This window comes from Polypterus senegalus, chromosome 9 (assembly GCF_016835505.1).
Source record: "Polypterus senegalus isolate Bchr_013 chromosome 9, ASM1683550v1, whole genome shotgun sequence".
Lineage (NCBI taxonomy): Eukaryota > Metazoa > Chordata > Cladistia > Polypteriformes > Polypteridae > Polypterus > Polypterus senegalus.
In genome coordinates this window covers 31,899,680-31,921,592 of record NC_053162.1, presented here as the reverse complement: position 1 = coordinate 31,921,592, position 21,913 = coordinate 31,899,680, and the positions used below count along the sequence as shown (strand labels likewise).

The 21,913-nt window shown below is 43.6% G+C and overlaps 1 protein-coding gene across 1 annotated transcript in view; it reads left to right on the top strand.

The window, feature by feature from the left end:
* The first annotated feature begins 17,698 nt into the window (after positions 1-17,698).
* st3gal2 (ST3 beta-galactoside alpha-2,3-sialyltransferase 2) overlaps positions 17,699-21,913 on the top strand; it is a 63,650-nt gene continuing 59,435 nt past the window's right edge. Inside the window, exon 1 of the mRNA XM_039762841.1 lies at positions 17,699-18,048. The gene's annotated coding sequence lies outside the window, so the exon portion shown is untranslated. The remainder of the gene's footprint in view (positions 18,049-21,913) is intronic.

Sequence of the window (21,913 nt, the reverse complement as noted above, 5' to 3'; positions counted from 1 at the left end):
GACATTGCAGTGTCATGTCTGTCTGTGGCTGGGCTAGCTCTTACTACATATATATATATATATATATATTATACTACACATATATATATATATATATATATATATATATATACACATATAAAATCCAACATCTGTCTGTCTTTCTGTCTGCTTTTCACGAGAGAACCACTTAACGGATATAGATCAGGTTTTTTTCTATAATTTGCTTGAACATTCTGGTTGATTTTGTGAGTTTCTCATCGCGCTAAGTATCATAGGCAGGTTGCGGCACCAATTTATTAGCGTGATTCCGAGAGACAGGCTGTGGGCCAGGGAGAGGCAGGACCTCAGGAGTGGGGAGCTGGGTGGGGCCATCCTAACTCACGTGCCAGTCTGAGTTCAGTCGCTCTGCCTCTCCCCACGTTTTGGAGCTAACTTGCCTCCACTTAGCAGCAGATATTATCATCTAGAGATTGTTAAGAAGTAACGTTTGACGTTTTTGAGAGAGAGGTCAGTGCTACGTGTGTTTTAGAGGGCACCTGCTCATTAGCAGAGATATCACAGCCACTTACGTTTCTCTCCACACGGGGATGCTCTCCCATCAGAGCTGAACACGATCAGGTACAGTGACAACGTTTGATGTTGGAGCGTACCTACCTTTTGCCTGGCCAGGGGTATCTTGCCAACTTTTTACATTTTTGACAAATAGTTCACAGCTACATTTTCACCCCGATAGCAAAACTAAAAATATTGTATATTAAGAGGCCCTTGGATATGAAGGCTATCAATATAAATTCTGATCAATAGAAATTATTACATTTTTGTATTTATTTTTAATATTTGTTGTGTTTCATTAGTACATGGTTGGAGCCATGGGGGACAGCTAGTATATAATATTCTCTACTGTAATAGAGGGATGTATTTTTTTAAAATAAATAAAGAATTGATTCTCTTTTGTTTAGCTGGGGTGACACACCAGCAGAAGCAAGTTGGGCATTTTCAGAATTTTTGACAAAGCAACCAGCACTTTACCGCCTAACTTGGTTCCATTTACACATGGGCATGTTACTCATGAAATACTGCATCTATTTTAATAAAATGTTTGGAAAGAAATGAAACAGAAAAAGGTAAAAGGCTAAGAATTATTAGACTGCTACTATCCACAAACCATTTGTATAATATACTGTATTCTCAAAAATGAAACTCTACAATTTAACAATGGCCAGGTATGGGAGAATGAAAGCCACATAATTAAATAACATTTTCTGTTATAAGCAAAAATGTTTTGGAGTGAAAACTACAGCCCTCTAGAACCAAACCTGAAGGGGCCCTGGTGTATACAGTTCAATCATTTTGTAATATTAAAACTAGTGTATAAGCATAGAGTCAACAATATGGCAAAGACATTAACGTTTCTTTCTTACCATTCCAAAGGCTGGAGTTCTCTTTCAAGAGCTTAAATTGAAAATGTCCAAGTGCTTCAGTCTTTCCTTATAGTTCAAACCCTGTAATCCTAGAATTAGTCAACTAGCTTTCCTGTGGACTTTCTCTAGCTCTGTTTTTTCCTTTTATTAATGCAGAGAGCAAAACTGCATACAGATGCAGTCTCATCATTTGAAAATCCTATTTAAACGGAATCAAAAAAGGTATTCTGTGCTGAATGGCATGTTTTCATCTAACTTATTTTTATGTTCTTTATCAATGAAATATAGATATTTTAATAAATATTGGGAAGGTACAGCAGCTTTGTGATGGTGAAACCAGTATAAAAATAAAACTGAATCTTTAAAACTTACTAATTATTGTTTAGACTGTGTATATTCACTGTGGTCTGAACGCCCAGGAGGACGTGAGGAGGGCTTGTGCCTCCTCCAGACCGCGAGGGGGCGTCCGTCCTGGTTCTGTTGGGAGCCACGGGTCGAGGGCATGGAAGCCCTACCCTGTAGGGGCCCGTGGTCACCGCCAGGCGGCGCCCCGATGCTGGTTTATCCCGTGTGGGGACCAGAGGAGGGCGTGTGCCTCCTCCAGACCGAGTGGGGGCGTCCATCCTGGTTATGCAGGGGGCCTCGGGTAGGGGGCTTTGAAGCCCAGCCCTGTAGGGACCTGTGGCCACCGCCAGGTGGCGCCCCAGTGCCTAATTGTCCCGGGAGCCTGGCACTTCCGCCACACCAGGAAGTGCCGGGGGGAAGACGACCGGGGAGACACGGACGGCTTCGGGTGCGCAGCGGCACTTCCGCCACACAGGGTGTGGCCACCGTTAAGTGCCGGAAGCAGCTGGAGCCCATCCGGCTCCCCATAAAAGGGGCCGCCTCCCTCCAGTCAGGGGTGGAAGTCGGGAGGCAGAAGGACGGAGCTTGAGGAAGGACTGGAGGCGGCCAGGAGAAAAGAGGCACAGGACTGTGTGGCCTGGACTTGGGGGAATCAGTGCCAGCAGCACTGGGGTTCGTGAGTGCACGTGACTTTTATAGTTGAGTAAATAGTGTGAATAAAGAGTGTGTTGGGTGCAAAAATGTTGTCCGTCTGTCTGTGCTGGGGCCAGCGTTCACATCACAAATGCAACAACATTTATTTCTATAGCATATTTTTATACAAAGAATGTAGCTTAAAGTGCTTTACAAAATGTCAAAGAGATATTTACAAGAAATGAAAAACACATTACATTAGACAAGAATAATAATGAACGCATAACTAACTAACTAACTAACTAACTAAATAAATAAATAAATAAATAAATAAAACCATGTGAGCTTACATAACACAGATATATGATTAGTAGGAAAATATCATCCTTCTGTACAATATCATATTGTAAGTCTCTGCAAATGAGTCCAATGATAAGGTCAGATGGCCGAGACAACACATAAAACAAAAACAAATAAAATAAATTCCAGTTAAGATGACGAAAAATAAACAAAATCTGCAGGGGTCCAAGGCCAAAAGACCACCCAGCCCCTACTGAGAATTCTACCTAACATAATGAACTAAAATCATTCTTTATTACTCACTAGTAGGTAAGTAATCTGGACAGCACAGTGGAGCAGTATTTCAAGTTGTTACCTTACACTTCTGCATTCAAATCGTGGCACAGGTAATGTCTATGTTGACTTTTTACATTCCCCCAGTTTCTGCATCATGGCCCAAGCATGTTAGGTTAATCAGTAGCTTTAAATCTGCCCAGTGTGAATGAGCCATGTGATGGACTGGCACCCTGTTCAAAGCTGGTTTCTACCTTGCACCCGGTGATACTGACTTATTTTAAAGTTTCATGACAAAATTAACATTACTATTATTTTCATGTACAGGTAATATATGAAAAATAGTGGGAACCTATTTTACATGTTATATGAACATAATTTTAAATAGTATATAAAAAGCTCAGAGACATCTTGATATTTTAAAAATTTTTCGATGGTCAAAAAAATTCCAAGGTGCCCAGGTGAATACAATACAATATAGCAGTAATAGGCTTGAGGGCTGGGTGCGATTAAAAGGGATATGGCTCTTTGGAATTTTGGAGTCTCCTGGTGTTATTTAAAGACACTTACTGGACATACAATTAGTACATAAATGCTAGGCCTACTTGGAGGAATTCCAATGAAAAATAAAAACTGTGGACGGCGTTTTCCCTTGCTCGGACGCGGGTCACCGGGGCCCCCCTCTGGAGCCAGGCCTGGAGGTGGGGCTCGATGGCGCGCCTGGTGGCGGGCCTGCACCCATGGGGCTCGGCGGGCACAGCCGAAGAGGTAGCGTGGGTCCTCCTCCCCATGGGCTCACTACCTATGGGAGGGGCCAAGGAGGTTGGGTGCAATGTGAGTTGGGTGGTGGCCGAAGGCGGGGACCTTGGCGGTCTGATCCTCGGCTACAGAAACTGGCTCTTGGGACGTGGAATGTCACCTCTCTGAAGGGGAAGGAGCCTGAGCTAGTGCGCGAGGTCGAGAGGTTCCGGCTAGATATAGTCGGACTCACCTCAACGCACAGCTTGGACTCTGGAATCAATCTCCTTGAGAGGGGCTGGACTCTCTACCACTCTGGAGTTGCCCGGTGAGGCGCCGAGCAGGTGTGGGCATACTTATTGCCCCGACTGGAGCCTGTGCATTGGGGTTTACCCGGTGGGCGAGAGGGTGCCCTCCCTCCGCCTTCGGGGGGGGGGAAGGGTCCTGACTGTTGTTTGTGCGTATGCGCCGAACAGCAGTTTGGAGTATCCACCCTGTTTGGAGTCTCTGGAGGGGTTGCTAGAGGGCATACCTTCTGGGGATTCCCTCGTTTTGCTGGGAGACTTCAATGCTCACGTGGGCAATGACAGTGAGACCTGGAAGGGCGTGATTGGGAGGAATGGCCCCGATCTGAACCCGGCGGTGTTTTGTTATTGGACTTCTGTGCTCGCCACGGATTGTCCATAACGAACACCATGTTCAAGCATAAGGGTGTTCATATGTGCACTTGGCACCAGGACACCCTAGGCCTCAGGTCGATGATCGACTTTGTGGTGTGTCGCCGGACTTGCGGCCATATGTCTTGGACACTTGGGTGAAGAGAGGGGGAGCTGTCAACTGATCACCACCTGGTGGTGAGTTGGCCGATGGTGGGGAAGATGCGGTCAGACCTGGTAGGCCCAAGCGTGTTGTGAGGGTCTGCTGGGAGCGGCTGGCAGAGTCCCCTGTCAGAAGTAGCTTCAACTCCCACCTCCGGCAGAACTTCAACCCGTCCCGAGGGAGGTGGGGACATTGAGTCGAATGGGCCATGTTCCGTGCCTCTATTGTTGAGGCGGCTGACGGAGCTGTGGCGCAAGGTGGTGGTGCCTGTGTGGCGGCAATCCCGAACCCGTTGGTGGACACGGCGGTGAGGGATGCCGTCAAGCTGAAGAAGGAGTCCTATAGGACTTTTTGTCCTGTGGGTCTCTGGAGGCAGCTGATAGGTACCGGCAGGCCAAGCGAGCGCGGCCGGTTGTTGCTGAGGCAAAACTTCGGGCATGGGAGGAGTTTGGAGAGGCCATGGAGAGCGACTTTGGACGGCCGAGGAGATTCTGGTCCACCGTCCGGCGTCTCAGGAGGGAAGCAGTGCAGTGTCAACACATATAGTGGGGATGGTGCGCTGCTGACCTCGACTGGGCGTTGTGGGTGGTGGGAGGAGTACTTGAAGACCTCCTCAATCCCACTAACATGCCTTCCAATGAGGAAGCAGAGCCTGGGGACTCTGAGGTGGGCTCTCCCATCTCTGGGACTGAAGTCACCGAGGTGGTCAAAAACTCCTTGGTGGCAGGGCCCGGGGTGGATGAGATCGCCGGAGTTCCTTAAGGCTCTGGATGTTGTAGGACTGTCTTGGTTGACACGTCTCTGCAACATCGCATGGACATCGGGACAGTGCCTCTGGATTGGCAGACGGGGTGGTGGTCCCCTCTTTAAAAGGGGACGGAGGGTGTGTTCCAACTATAGAGGGATCACACTCCTCAGCCTCCCTGGAAAAGTCTATTGGGGTTCTGGAGAGGAGGGTCCGTCGGATAGTGAACCTCGGATTCAGGAGGAACAGTGTGGTTTTAGTCCTGGTCGCGGAACAGTGGACCAGCTCTTCACCCTTAGCAGAGTCCTGGAGGGTGCATGGGAGTTTGCCCGACCGGTCTACATGTGTTTTGTGGACTTGGAAAGGCATTCGACCGTGTCCCTCGGGAATCCTGTGGGGGTGCTCGGGAGTATGGGGTACGGACCCCTGATAAGAGCTGTTGGTCTCTGTACAACGGTGTCAGAGCTTGGTCCGCATTGCGGCAGTAAGTCGAGCCCGTTTCCAGTGAGAGTTGGACTCCGCCAGGGCTGCCCTTTGTCACCGATTCTGTTCATAACTTTTATGGACAGAATTTCTAAGCGCAACCAGGGTGTTGAAGGGGTCGGTTTGGTGGACTCAGGATTGGGTCACTGCTTTTGCAGATGATGTTGTCCTGTTTGCTTCATCAGGCCGTGATCTTCAGCTCTCTCTGGATCGGTTCGCAGCTGAGTGTGAAGCGGCTGGGATGAGAATCAGCACCTCCAAATCCAGAGCATGGTCCTCAGCCGGAAAAGGGTGGAGTGCCCTCTCAGGGTTGGGGGAGAGATCCTGCCCCAAGTGGAGGAGTTCAAGTATCTCGGGGTCTTGTTCACGAGTGAGGGAAGAATGAGCGTGAGATCGACAGGCGGATCGGTGCGGCATCCGCAGTGATGCGGGCTCTGCATCGGTCTGTCGTGGTAAAAAAGGAGCTGAGCCGTAAGGCAAAGCTCTCAATTTACCAGTCGATCTACGCTCCTACCCTCACCTATGGTCATGAGCTATGGGTAGTGACGAAAGAGCGAGATCCGAATACAAGCGGCTGAAATGAGTTTCCTCCGCAGGGTGTCTGGGCTTACCCTTAAAGATAGGGTGAGAAGCTCAGTCATCCGGGAGGGGCTCAGAGTAGAGCCGCTGCTCCTCCGCATCGAGAGGAGTCAGATGAGGTGGCTTGGGCATCTGATCAGGATGCCTCCTGGACGCCTCCCTGGTGAGGTGTTCCGGGCACGTCCAACGGGAGGAGGCCCGGGGAAGACCCAGGACACGCTGGAGGGACTATGTCTCCGGCTGGCCTGGGAACGCATGGGATTCTCCGGAAGAGCTGGAAGAAGTGGCGGGGAGAGGAAGTCTGGGCCTCTCTGCTTAAGCTGCTGCCCCCGCGACCCGACCTCAGATAAGCGGAAGAGGATGGATGGATGGATGGATACTTGGAGGAATCCCATCTTTTAACCATTCACTATTTATAGTTTTATGTGTCTGATGCTGCAGTGGGCTGCTGCCCTGCCTGGGGTGTGTTTCTTGCCTTGCACCCTGTGTTGGCTGGAATTGGCTCCAGCAGACACCTGTGACCCTGTGTTATAGCGGGATGGATGTGCCTGATGATGTATGTCTGTGGCAAATAAACAAGTTTAATCTAACTTAAATGCAAAAGAAAACAATCAACAGCCTCCTATGCAAGTGCACTTTTTTATCATTTAATGTCACCATTAAGGCATAGTCAATCACTTCTTAAGCAGTTTCTAAGGTCATGAAGCTTTTTCTTTATTAATGATTGTGGAGTGGCTTTGATAAGCACAGATCAGGGAGGCAATTCCTCCTAATCACACCACTGCAGGTGTCTAATGTATTACAGATGTGAGTGTTGAAATCAATAAATAGGATTATAGCTACTGATACCTGGTATAGGTTAACTAAATGGCTACCTGATGGTCTGTGATCGGCCTCAAAACCAACATGTTGTGTAAAATATACACTTACCAGCCTCTTTATTAGGCACCATGCTAGTACCAAGATGGACCCCATTTTGCCGTAATTCTGTGTGGCATAGATTCAACAAGGTGCTGGGAACATTCTTCAGGGAGTATGGTCCACATTGACATGATAGCTCACACAGTTGCTGCATATTTGTTGGCTGCACATCCATGGTGCAAATCACCCGTTCCACCACATCCCAACGGTGCTCTATTGAAATGAGACCCGGTGACTGTGGAGGGCATTGTGAAGTCACTGCCATGTTCAAGAAACCAGTTTGAGATGATTTGAGCTTTGTGACTTGGTTGTATTGTCCTGCTGGAAGTAGCCTTCAGAAGATGGGTACACTGCGGTCATAAAGGGACGAACAGCAACAATACTCAGGTAGGCTGTGCCATTTAAATGATTTTCAGTTGGTACTAGGGGCCTAAAATGTGCCAAGAAAATATCCTCCACACCATTACACCACCACCAGTTGATAAAAATCATTGATGCAACCATTAATACAAAGTGAGGATAGATCCATGCTTTCATGTTGTTAATGCGAAATACTGACCTATCCGAATGTCGCAGCAGAAACTGAAACTTATCAGATCAGGCAACATTTTTCCAATCTTAAATTGTCCATTTTTGGTGAGCTTCAGTTGCCTGGTCTTAGCTGACAGGAGTGTCACCCAGTGTGGTCTCCTGCTGTTGTAGCCCACTTTCTTCAAAGTTTGACATGTTGTGCATTCAGAGATGCTCTTCTGCATACTTCGGTTGTAACGAGTGGTTATTTGAGTTATTGTTGCCTTTCTATCAGCTTGAATCAGTCTGGCCATTCTCCTCTGACCTATGGCATCAAGAAGGCATTTTCACCCAGAGAACTGCCACTCACTGGATATGTTTCCTTTTTTGGACCATTCTCTGTAAACCCCAGAGATGGTTGTGCGTGAAAATCCCAGTAAATCAGTAGTTTCTGAAATACTCAGACCAGCCCATGTGCCACCAACAACCAGGCCACATTCAAAGTCACTTAAATTATCTTTCTTGCCTATTCTGATGCTTGGTTTTAAACTTCAGCAGGTCGCCTTGACAATGTCTACAGGCCTAAAAACATTGAATTGCTGCCATGTGATGAGTAGATAGTTGATTTAAGAAGGAGTTGAACAGGTGTACCTAATGATGTGTCCAGTGAGTGTATGCATATCATCTATCTATCTATATACAGTATATAGTGCTATCTATTCTCATGGTCTGGGGGCCGCATAATAGGTATACTCTACAGTGTCTTAAGAAGAAATAGAAATGCCTCTGTTCTGCAGAGTCATTAGCTAAATATCCTTCTAAGCATCAAATACATTTTCTCCAAAAAAGCTGCATTTTCTGAATAGTTAGAAGATTCATAAAAAGGGGGTAAAGCTAATGGGAAAGTTTCAAATGAGAATTTTTTTTTACGCAGTCTACTGTCAAGTTGTTCTCCTTCTCATTAAAAAATCATCTGAAATACTGGGAGCCTTCAAATCATCAGAAGGAAAGATTCATGTCATTGGACAGCCCAACCCAGACTTTACTGTAAAATAACAAGGATGGGTTGGGGGGATAGTGAACCGTGTCTGATTTTGTATTTGACTTTATCTCTCACAATTTAGCATGGATCCCTCTCCAGGCATTTTTATTCTCCATGGCTGGTGCTGACTGGTGTTTTTAGTTTTCCTCTCCTCCACTGTCAGCTGACCATAGCTCAACAGTTAATTAATGGACTGATGTTGTTGGTTTCCATTGAATCAGTTTCAAACTACTTTGTCTTCTGGCATGATTAAACAAATCTGTCTTTATCTGGACTAATTCTGTATAGCAATTTGTAAAATTTATACTTGCATTTTACTTAAGAACTTGTCACAGTACTCTGTGCTTGCACTCAATGAAGAGTGTGCTATAACAATTTAACTGAATTGAATCGAATAAACTCCTGACTTTTCTTCTCAGTCTTGCATGTCATGTTGTGTTTCCATAATTTCCCCTTTATTCGAGCCCTTCATCACAAAATGTTTGCCAGAGAACACCACTCACAGATCCAGCTACAGAAGTGGGTGCTGTGATCCCTTTTTCAATAAAGCAACAGATTATTCATAATTAACATCATGTTTGTCCACAAGTGGCTCAGAAAGGTAACTGATTGGTGGTTGATGAGATGAGGTGACAAGAGGAGGCAGCAAGGGCTACAAAAGCTGTTAACATAAGCCCAGCAAGCCCAATAAACAAGGCAGGAAGAGGTTAAGAAGAGAACACTGGCATGGAAAGATCTGTGAAACTTAGAGTCCAGCAGGACTAGTTCTATCATCAGAGCCACTTATGATTTTTTGCTCTCTCCCATGAACATACATTAGTGGTTGGGAGAGGATCCAGCCTTTCCCTTGGTGCATGTCCTACAAACCTCAATATATCTTGGTTGGGTGTATTAGCAGCCGAACACAAGAGACATACACTTGGTGTCACAACCAAGTAATGAGGATAATGGCAGCTAAAAGTGAAGTCAAAAGAACAACAATGAATACCAAGCCAATCGATGTCCAGACAACCTTTACACATCTGACGGCATCATTCAGAAAGGAATAAGAGCAAAACTCTGTCACCAAGAACCATGCCCACTAAACAATGCCAGAGTCTTAGAAATGCATGTGAATTTAGGCCAGAGACACACCTTCCCAGCAAAAATTGCCAAAACCAACTTGAGACCAGACATAATCTTCTGGTATAACATAGGTCCTGAAGAGGAGCCTATGAGCGGAAAAAGCTGCTTTTTAATAACCTCACGGCAGAAGCAGAAGATCATGGCTGGAATGCAATCATTTGCCACATGTGTTGGGATGCAAAAGGCTTTGTAGCCACTTCCACTGTAAGGATTTTTAAGGAGTTTGGGATCAGAGGGCAGGTACAAGGCTGAAAAGTGCAGCAATTGGTTGTGGTTAAAGAGAGGAGACACAATCTGAGATGCTAGAAAAATCGGGTGACCATAGACTCAAACCTAGGTTCATCTAAACTGTGGTGGGGCTTGCCACAGCTGAGGATATCTTGTGATTAAAAGGCTGAAACACCTGGCTGAGGGGATGCCAAGGAACACAACCAATAGAATCCCACTCAACTCAACTTCAGTGCAGAGTGTCAGGGATTATAACATCCAGTCCTAAAAATAAATTACATAATGTAACTATTGTATGATTTTTTCTAAATAATAAAGTAAATAGCAAAATTGTAGTTCACACTGTAAATATTGAACAATACATTATTTTAGTAACCATAACTGACTTGTTAGAAACAACTCAAGAGACAATAAGATTCTTTAGTAAATGATTTGACGATTCAGAAAGGGTAGGGAGATACATAGGATTGCATTTCAGATTTGAACCACCAGAAAAAATATATTTCAGTTTCAACTGTTTGATCATAGATAGAATTATGATTAATTTTCTTTCTCATTCCCTCTGAAGTTATTTTCTAGCTATTCCAGCCCAAGTGACATCCTTGCTATGGTTATCCATGGCAATGGTAATGAAACGCTGACCTCATCTGTAAATATAGTTGGAAGAGCAACAAGCAGTTTAAGGATTTCCTTAACCCTGAGGCTGCTTCCTTTCAGGAAAATACACTGTAAAAAATAATGCGTTAAAATTACTTAAAAAAAAAATAAGGCAACAAATTACATATAATATTTTGAGTAGATTTAATATACTGCACTATTGAGTAAACTTAATTTATTAATTTACTCAAATTTCTTCAAAAAGTTTATCTCAATCAAATAATGTCCCAGGAATGAGTGGTAAACGGGAAGGAAACAGAGAGTAAAAGAGTGAAATCCTGTGGCAGGTGCCGCTCTTCAAACACTTCCTGCATTTACGCCAACATATCCTCTTAAATGAATGGCCGCGTTTTCACTACTTTTCAGTATGCGAGAGCGAAAGTCCTGAAATAAAATAGGATGTAGGAAATCAAACATCACTAAATAAATCACAGTGTTAGAAATTAACCAGGAAATAAATGGCCTATGAAGAACACTATAAGAGGTCAAACAATACCATGACGGTTAGGCAAATGTCTTTTTATGTTGTTTACAGGTCCTAGTTTAGGACAAACGCCATATTGTTATCAAACTTGTCTCAAAGTGTCATTTTCTTTTTCTGTGTAAAATAAAGGTTTTAAACGATAAAAAAAAACATATGAACATACGTAACTATCCGAAAAATGTGCTTGCTTTTTAAAGCAAACCAATGAAGTAAGTTGTTAGAAAGACGCTACCTTGCCCGCTATGTTTCCCACATGAAGGGAAAGGTTTCGTGAAAACAACAAATGCTTACTTCTGTAACTATATGTAATGAAATACTAGTTATTCATTACGGAATTAATATGCTTTATACTTACACATTCGTAGTAAAATAGCTCTTATTATGGATAATATTATGGATAATATTATAATATTATTATTATATTATGGCCTTTTTATAGCTTCACTTTATCTTAATACTGAAACTCTATATGTTCAATTCATCATAATAACTATTCATGGTGGCTCTAAAATCCGTACTGACCCCCACTCTCTCTTCTGTTTCTTTTTACGGTTTCTCTGTGGTGGCGGCCTGCGCCACCACCAACCTACTCAAAGCTCCATGATGCCCCAGCATTGATGGACTAAAAGCCAGAAGTCCACGTGATCATCATCATCATCAAATCCTTCCGTGAAAACCATAAATACAAAGAGGACTGTTTCATTTATGTTAGGTAGATTGCCCAGAGGGGACTGGGCGGTCTCATGGTCTGGAATCCCTGCAGATTTTATTTTTTTTTCTCCGGCCGTCTGGATTTTTTTTTTTTTCTGTCCCCCCTGGCCATCGGACCTTACTCTTATTCTATGTTAATTAATGTTGACTTATTTTATTTTCTTACTGTGTCTCTTATTTTTCTATTCTTCATTATGTAAAGCACTTTGAGCTACATTTTTTTGTATGAAAATGTGCTATATAAATAAATGTTGTTGTTGTTGATAAGGGTTACAGCTGAATGCGTTGTAAATGTTATGACTGCAATATGTACATTTTACGACAGTGTGTTCTTGTTGGCCGTAAAGTGTTTGGGGTTAGAGGTTGAGTGTCTGGCGGGATTGGTGGTTCGGAAATAAACACCTTTCTGAGAAAAACTGCACCTGTACGCTCTCGTATCGTATGCAACATTTTGGCGACGAGGATCGAATACATTTTCACTTCCACCACCATCTCCCTTTCTTTCCCTGCCTGGAGAGCCTCCAGTGCCATGGTCCCGCTGGCTGGAGTCTTTTGAAACTTACCTCCTGGCTCTTGATTTGCAAAATGTAAGTGATGCGCGCAAAAGAGCTTTGCTCCTACACTGTCTGGAAACGGCGGGACAGCGCGTGTTTAAGACTTTGGGGAACGCAGCCACATACCCAGCTGCTGTGACTCTCCTGGAGACGCACTTCTCCTGCTCGCAAAGTGTTTTTCTCCGCCGAATCCTTTTTCGTTAACGACGTCAGCAGGCAGGCGAATCGGTTCACCAATACGTGGCCAACTTAAGGGGTTTAGCCAGTTTATGCAAGTTCGGAGACATGCAAGATGAATTTATTAGGGATCAATTGGCTGAGTACACGAACAATCCAAAAGTCCGCGAAAAGCTCTTGCTAGAATCAGATGATTTTTCGCTGCCAAACTCGACACATCTTCTGCTTCCTCAGCAGTGACAGGAGACGCGGCTCAAACACTGCAATGCACAGAAGACTCGGACAACTGCAACGAGGATCCCAGTGTGCAGCTTACGCGACAGCTTCCTCCAAGACCCCAGCGTTTTTGCGGAAATTGTGGCTCTAAATCACACTCAACGAGAGCACAGAGCTGCCCTGCCAGGGGTCAGATATGCCAGCGCTGCAATAAGGCCAATCACTTCGAGAAAGTTTGCCATTCCGCGCCGGCATCGTAAAAGCCTGTGACAATTCATAATGTGACATCTAGGCATACATCTTTTAAAACCTTCACAGTACTACTAGACAACGTATGTCTTCCGCTTTTGCTAGATACTGGGGCAACAGTGTCTCTGTTAAATCTAAAGAAGAAGTTTTTCCCAGATCTCCAGCTATCTGCTCCAGTCACCACTCTTTGTGGCTATGTCAGCTCTAAGATTGACATTGTGGGTTCAGTTGAGCTGTCAGTACGCTATGGTTCTACTGTAAGTTTCTTCCACAATTCACATTTCATGTCTCCCGCCAACCTCTTAGGCCTGGATCTTTTTAACAGCCTTGGTTTTACCCTTGTTGACACTAGTGGATCTGTAATTCTTAATGTCTGCTCCCCATGGCAACAGAAGTGGCCATCACTTTTTGATGGACTTGGCTGTCTCTCTGCCTTTCATCACCAGCCTTTGCTAAATCTCACTGTGCCTCCTGTCATCCAGCCACCATACCGCATCCCACTGGCTTTTCGTGACGGGGTATCTGCTGAACTGCAACGCCTCCTAGAGGCTGGAATTATAGAACCTATTAATGCTGCCCCATGGATTTCCAATTTGGTTGTTGCAAAAAAAAAGTCAGGGGAACTACGAATCTGTGTCGATCTAAGAGCAGTAAACGAGGCAGTCATTCTTGACAAATACCCTCTGCCAACTTCAGAGGAGCTAACTACACAATTTTATGGATCTCGTTGCTTTACAAAGTTAGATCTCCGTCAAGGATATCTGCAGGTGCCACTCCACCCCAGCAGTCGAGACCTGACTGCATTTGTCACTCACATTGGGGTTTTCCGATATACTAGAATGCCATTTGGACTCAGTTCAGGCCCGAGTTGCTTTCAGAAGATAATGTCAACCATCTTGGCAGGGATTCCAGGGGTTGTCATTTATCTTGATGACATAGTTGTGCATGGTCCCACAACCTCTACCCATGATGAGCGTCTCAAAAGTGTTTTCAGCTCTGGCCAGGCATAATCTCACTCTTAATGGTGATAAATGTGTGTTTTCTGCACCTTCAATTGAATTTGTGAGTTTCCGACTATCTACAGATGGTTTAACTCCACTCCAGTCTAACACAGAGGCAATTCAGAGAATTCCAGAGCCCACGTCAGTAGCACAGGTTGCTTCATTTTTGGGTATGACTGCATACTATCTACGTTTTCTGCCGCAATACTCCTCCACTACTGCACCCTTACGTCAACTTTTGAAGAAAGATGCTCCCTGGGCATGGACTCCAGCCTGCAGAGAGGCTTTTCAGTTACTAAAGGCTCAGCTTGTTTCACCGCCTGTGCTGGCACACTTTGACCTCAATAGTCCCACCTTACTCACATGTGATGCATCTGGAGCTGCTCTTGGGGCTGTACTGTCTCAGATTCAGGAGGGGACTGAGAAACCTGTGGCATTTGCTTCTAGAGCTCTTAGCCCAGGTGTACAGAAACACTCAGTTAGTGAGCGAGAAGCACTGGCATGCATCTGGGCTTGCGAACGGTAGCACATGTATCTGTATGGCCGTGCATTTACACTCAGAACTGACCACCAAGCTCTCACTGCACTGCTTTCTATATCTGGTTCTGGTCACAGGCCACTAAGACTGCACCGCTGGTCATAGCGTTTCCAGCAGTACAATTTTAAACTCTAGTATACTCCCGGGCGCCACAATGTGGTGGCTGACCTACTGTCTCGGTTCTCAGCTCCTCCAGTCATGACTCCCTGCCCTGATTCTGCTGAGCCTGAACTTGTTCAGCTTCTTTACACACCTCTAGAGGCCACGGTGTCACTCCAGGAGCTGCAGCAGGCCTCAGAACAAGACCCTGTGCTCACTCAGCTTCGTATTTTATTAGGCAGGGGTGGCCTACTCAAGTACCGGCTGAGGTGACGCCATTCCATCGTGTCAAGGATGAACTCACTTGCTGGAATGAAAGCTGTGTTGCTCGTGGTCTCTGCACAGTAGTTCCAAGGTCTCTCCAGGCACGAGTCCTGGCTATGGCACATGAGGGCCATTTGGGTATTGTCCGTGTTAAGCAACGATGTCGCAACCTTGTGTGATGGCCAGGGATTGATGCTGATATTGAAGCTCTGGTCAAGGAATGCCCTGTTTGCCTTGTTAGCGGTAAAATGGGTCCTCCACCCACACCCCCATTGCAGCCAGTTCAGTGACCTGTTAAGCCTTGGGAACACATAAAGCTAGACATCTGTGGTGAGTTACATGGCGTTCCACATCATCAGCATTTTCTTATTGTGGCATATGACCTACACTTTAAGTGGCCAGAAGTAGCCTCAGTTGGATCAGCTACAACCAGAGCTGTGATCGAGTTTTTGGAGTCCATTTTTGCTCGCTGGGGGTTGCCAGTGGCTGTTTCAACAGATAATGCTTTTTGATGAGTAAAGGAATTCGCCACCACCGCACAGCATTCTACCACCCTCAGGCCAATGGGGGGGAAGATCGTCTAAATAAAACTTTAAAAAATGGCATTAGAGCACATTTGGCAGATGGATGCACATTTCTCTCTGCACTTCTCCAGGCACTTCTTCACTACAGAGCTACACAGCACTCAACTACAGGCAGTTCACCTGCAGCTCTTATGATTGGTCGTGAACTTCAGCTTCCACTGGATCGTCTGCGTGCCCAACCAGCTTTGCCCACTGCAATGCATACACACAACAGGGTGTACAAAAGCCAGAATAAAATGAAGCAACATTTTGGCAGGTCACGCAGAGTGAAAATGCCAGACATAATTGTATCAGATTGGGTCAGGGTGTGGAGGCCACATCGAGAACATAAGTTGAAATCTTTTTGGTCTTCTCCTTTAAAAGTAATAAGCCAACTAAGACCTGTCACATTTTGTCTGGCTGATGATTCCCGATGGCATGCAAGCCGCCTCCGCAAGGTACCTGCACCACCAGTGTCGAGCTGTGACTCTTCAGGTTTTACACCACAGTGGCTTGATTCAACTGCAGGATCATTGGTCCCTATGCAGAATGTGGATTCTGAGGTGTTGCAACCTCTGACTGAAACCATCTCCAGACATAAATGCGTCAGAACTCGGCCAGACAGATTCAAAGATTTCCTTACTGATTTTCACAGTTAAGCAGACTTTAGAATGACCTTTGGGTTTTGGAAGAAGCGCACAAAAAAAATAAATAAATAAAAAAAAAATACTTCTGTACAATTTCAATTACTTCTGAAAGTTCTTGCCTTATGTTATGTTTTTCTGGGAGTCACTGTATTTGGTGGGGTAGGGGGGAAATGTTATATCTGCAATATGTACATTTTATGACAGTGTGTTCTTGTTGGCCGTAAAGTGTTTGGGGTTAGAGGTTGAGTGTCTGGTGGGATTGGTGGTTCGGAAATAAACGCCTTTCTGAGAAAAACTGCACCTGTACGCTCTTGTATCGTATGCAACAGTAAAGACCAAGAAATCGATGTGAGAGTGCCCTGTCATTAAATTTAACTTAACTTAAATGTGTTAAATTCACAGTATAGTTTTTTTTTTTTACTTAGAATAAGTTGTAAAAAGTTTACATTTTAAGAAAAATAATAAGTTAACATTATTCTTAATTTTTTTATTGAATTAGAATTAAATAATCAATAAAAAGGGTAAAACACATTTTTATTAATTAAGGTAATGATTATTTTGCGTATAGCTAGCTTTTTTTATTATTATTTTTCATACATGCAAAATTTATTTTTTACAGTGTACCTTTATGGAGCTTACTATCCTGGTATGATTGCAGGGGTACTGTGTGGATGGCTTGGTTAACAGTTCTGTTTAATACTGTAAGGAAATCGATACAGTACCTCCAGACTATTCGTTTTTTAAAAACAAGACAAAAAGATTTGTTGCATTTATGGAGGGACCATATACATCAGGCTTCATCGGAAAGCAGGGATTGTTGTTGATAGCTTAAACCTCTGATCCAGGCTGAACAGCATCCTTGACGTGGAAGAGCAGACCGGATCTCTGCCCTTGCACAAATATTTGAGAGTGTTAACATTTTCAAGTTGAATCTATACATACAGTATTTTCTAGATTTCGGGACCGGTTATGCACGCATAAAGCTTGGCATGTTCTGTGAGGTGCTACAATACTGAATCCGCTATCCGCTGCTCCGTGCCCCTCGATACTAGTATTTGCTGACCGTCTAGCTGCGCTTACATAGTGCTGGGGAATCCTATAAGTGGACCGCCACAGAGCATCCAAGCTTTAAAAATAACCATATCTCTCAAGCAATTTTAAAAGCAAAAAACAACCATGGATTTCCTCTCGTATATCTGATTAAAAGATTAACTGGGGAGTTATTTGTTTTCGGTAAAAACAGTATTCCTCTGTTCCAGACTAGGATGCAAAGACAGATCGATGGTCTTGGCTCGACCCAGTTTACACGCAGGCGGCCTGGGCGCCAAGTTCCTATTTCGCATGCGCAAAGCAGAAGCTGGCGGTAAGTGTAGTTTGGGGAGCCACGGCTACTCTAAGCAACCTATTCTTGTCGAGGATGCGCTGGACTACACGTTCCTGAAAGCTCCTCGTAGAGCTGAGGTTCAGGGTCTAGAGGCTGCAGCCTCCCATATAAACAGTGGGCTGAGCAGTGGGACGGCACACACTAGGAACCGCCGGAGTTTCGGCGTGTAAGTACGTGACAAAGGATCTCTTGGCGCCCGAAGAGAGAAGAATGCGGTGTTCTGATTGAATGAAGCACTGGACGCCCACATCCCCAGTGAAGAGAGAGGTTCAGCCCCCGCCACGCATGTGTGACACTCCGTCTGGATGGGCAGCTATAGCGGCACGGTCGTGACTGAGGAGCGGCGGCCTGCAGCGCCAGGTGGGGAATCCAAGTTGACTTGGGTTCAGGATTGAAACTGGAGGAGAGGAAGTAGGGCAAGATCCGAGTCCTAGTACGGTTTTGCCGCGGAAGGGAGGTGGGGGAGAAGGAGGCTGTTGCAGCTGCGATTTAGCCGGGGATCGATAGCACTAGTACTTGTAACTGTTGCAGTGCATGGGTTTTGTTACATGTAGTCTAGTGTTAAATGAAAAACATTTATTTGAGCTGCCATACGTTATTCAGGTTTTTGCCGTTGCCATCACCAATACACCAACCTCTACACCCCCCTCGATTTAGGGGTTCAGCCGATCTGACACATCTGGAGTCACATTAGTCAAGGATCCTTTCTGACATAGTGTTTCTCATATGTTACAGCAGGGATATTTTTTCTGATCTCTGCACGAAGGAATCTAGTTGAGGCGGAAAGACCAAAAACGCGTGATTCATTTTAACGGGTGACTAGTATCGGTATATGTTGCGATTAACATTTGTGAGTTATTCCCGACAGTTTTGCAGGACTAGCAGCAATAGCAAGATTGGTACCTGCGTTTAGATTGGAAAATCAGTCGTTAGGACATACCTGGTAAACTTGTTCTTTATGGTCTAGTGCAATACGTAGTACTGCATGATAGCTATATGAAAATGAGAAACCACTACCAGTATGTACAATACTAATGCAAATTTTAAATATTATAATATTACGTTTTGGCTTCAACAAGTAATTACTTGCAGGAGCCACATTTCCAGTTTAACACATCATCTGAATCCTAAACTTCTGACGTTATAGAATGTGAAATAACATAAAGAGCATGCAGTTCTATATATAGATTTGATGATCTGTTTAAAACAGGATGTAACTGAAAAAGAAAGTACTGGCCAGGGTATTATCATTTCGTAAGAAAAGAAAAATGACATATTCCGCTAACTTTAACCTTATGGTTTAGGTAATTCTGGTCTTTTATAGGGTAACACAGTTTGTCAGAAATAATTATTTAAATAAGATTGCTCTTTTGAGATTTTATAAAAATAATTATTTGATCTGTTTGCAAACAATGCCATACTTCTTCATAAGCATTTACTTATTTGGCTGATGTCTTTTTCATGGTCAACTTGCAACATCTGAGATAAAACTGGTTACTTGTCTTTTTTGTTTCCAATTGGAGCACACACTGTTGAGGTGACTTGTTCATTCGGTGTCAGTAGTGGGGTCTCTAGTCCAAAGCCTTAACCATTACACCACACTGCCTGTGTGGACAGTATCTAATTTTTTATGTTATATGCACTTTTTTCACACATCTGCTGACATTTAGTAGTTAGTAGGAGTGTGTCAATGAAGATTTTAAAAGCAAATTCTGGTTTTCAATTTACAAATGTAAAATGTTTTTTTACAGATCAAGCACTCATATTTTTTGTACATTTCAGGTAGTAACATATCAAAAAATTGTCAGCTTGGCAGAGTATATTGAACATCTTCAGAATTCTTAGTTTTTGGCATCCAATGTAAAGTTGATAATTTAACACAGTGAATTCCATTTTAGTTGTAATATTGTTTGCTGCTTATGTGGTGATGCACAATTTTCAAACATTGATTTTGCTGAGAGCGAAGATATGGTTTTGACGTGTTCAAATTTTTTTTACATAAGTGTCATAGGTTAGGCTTAGGGTTAGGGTTAAAGAAGAACAAGGGAGTCCTTTGCATATAGTGTGTATTGCATTTTGATTGTTTAAGGTATCCCAATATACATCTCTCAATTATCTGCGAGTTTGGGACATTTTTTAATATGTTGAGATCATGTCTAATTATCCAGCAGAATTTTCTTAGGTGATTAATTTCCTCATATACTGTATCTTAGAGGAAAACACCCAGGTGTAACACTTAATCTCTGATGAATTGTTCTATTGTGAAGATGTCAAAGAAAGGCACTATACTAGCCTCTTAGGTTATTTTTTACTCAATGAACAAGAAGAAATGCCATTTAGCATATTTATCTTGTCTTACATGTACAATCCACATTAATAACTGGATACCTTGGTAATGGCAGGCTGCACACAGCTGGAACCACAGCTCATGGTATGCTCTCAGTTTTTCACAACTGAAAGAACTGAACAAGGATGTGTCCCCATTATCCCTGCATGACCTGGGTTAGACAGGAACAACCTCTAACCCCTTTCTCTCAGTAAAGTCAAATTAGTTTCAGTGAGACAGCAAAATGTATTTAATCTAAACCTATGTTTATTTGCTGAGAAACCAGGCATATTAAATACTAGGAGTTAAAATGGATGAAAACGTATAGCCTGAATGATTTAAATCAAAGTCCATAGAGTAAACTTAGCATCTGATGGTGTGCCCTGAACAGCTGCAGAGTTCTCTGTACATTCTTAAACTAATGAAGATGTCCATGTACATTAAGAATCGTTTCCTCTTTATCTGTTCTTTTAAAGTGCAAGCCATTGCACAGTCTTTTTCATCTTAACAGTTGCATCTCTTGGGGCGCATTTTCATTTTGAAGGTGTCTATCATTTACTGTTACTTTGGTCTCCTGAAAGCCTGGTGTTTCCTTGCCTTCAAAACATTGTCTATGTCACATATCTCTTACCCTCTCCCTCTGTCTCTCATATCAAACACTGTTTCACTGACTGCTGTCAGAACCTTTCTTTTTTATATGGAGCTTGGGGACCTCATTTGTAAAACCTTGCATGAAATTGAGCATGGAAATATGCAAATGATAAAACAACAAGAAAATCAAAGTTATAAAATATGGCGTGCACACATTTTTATGCAATTTGTCGTTATAAATCACAATCATCTTGTAAATGTGCGTACATGAATGTGCCTTGAAGCCCACCTGGTTGCTGACCTGGAAGGACTATAGATGGACTATTCTGAACAACCATGTACACGAGTGATCTTTATGGTGCAGAACTTCATTGGCTGATAGAGTATCCTCCCTTCTGATGCATCAAGACCCCACTACTTGCATTCAAGAGTATCTGCCTGTGCAAGATTAGGCGTGGCATTATACCGCCTCATCTCTGAGTTCTGGTAGTCAGAGAGCCAGAGTGTGAGCAAGAAGTGACTATTGCCTGGCATGTGTATTGACATGATTGCTGTTACAATGAATAGTACAGGCCATATGAAAACCTGAGGGTTCAGCCAATTACCTTACCAGCAAGCCAGCCACCATGTACAGTACCATCCCTGTGCCAAAGCTACTTTGACACAATCTGGCATTAAGAATGTGCATTCATATGTATTAATGGAATGTAACTGCTTACAGTTAACAAAAACAGCTTCATATTCACTAGATGCTCTAATTGCAATATGTGTGTGATAAAATGCTCTGAGTATGTTAGGAGAACCAGACACTTCTGCAAATTGCCTTTTTATGCTGGTAAAAACATGTTATGATTTATGTATGTACTCCCACTCTATATGAAAACTGAATGTAGTGCCTCACTAGTTAGTTAAGGGCTTTCAGTAGAATGGACACGATGGAATGAAGTTTAACTGACATATGTCTGACCTGTTGGCCCTGAGAAGTGGCAACAGGTAACCAATATTAACTGACAAAAATCCAAAAAAAATTCCTTAAGTGCAAAAACGTAGCATTGGCTCCGTTAAAAGGGAACTAAAAGTCTGTTCATCATAATTATCACTTTTCAGGTGTAATATGTTTGCCTTGTCAATGCACATTGCAATAATGGCTTATGATATGAATTATATGGAAGAGTCATCATTTAGCTGGTTTGGCTGCATTCCCCTACTTCATTAAGGGTGTCATCATTTTCCAGTTCTTCCAAAATTTTGCATACACATAGGTCAGAGTTTCCATAAATATATACGCAGGTTCTTCCATCAGAATTT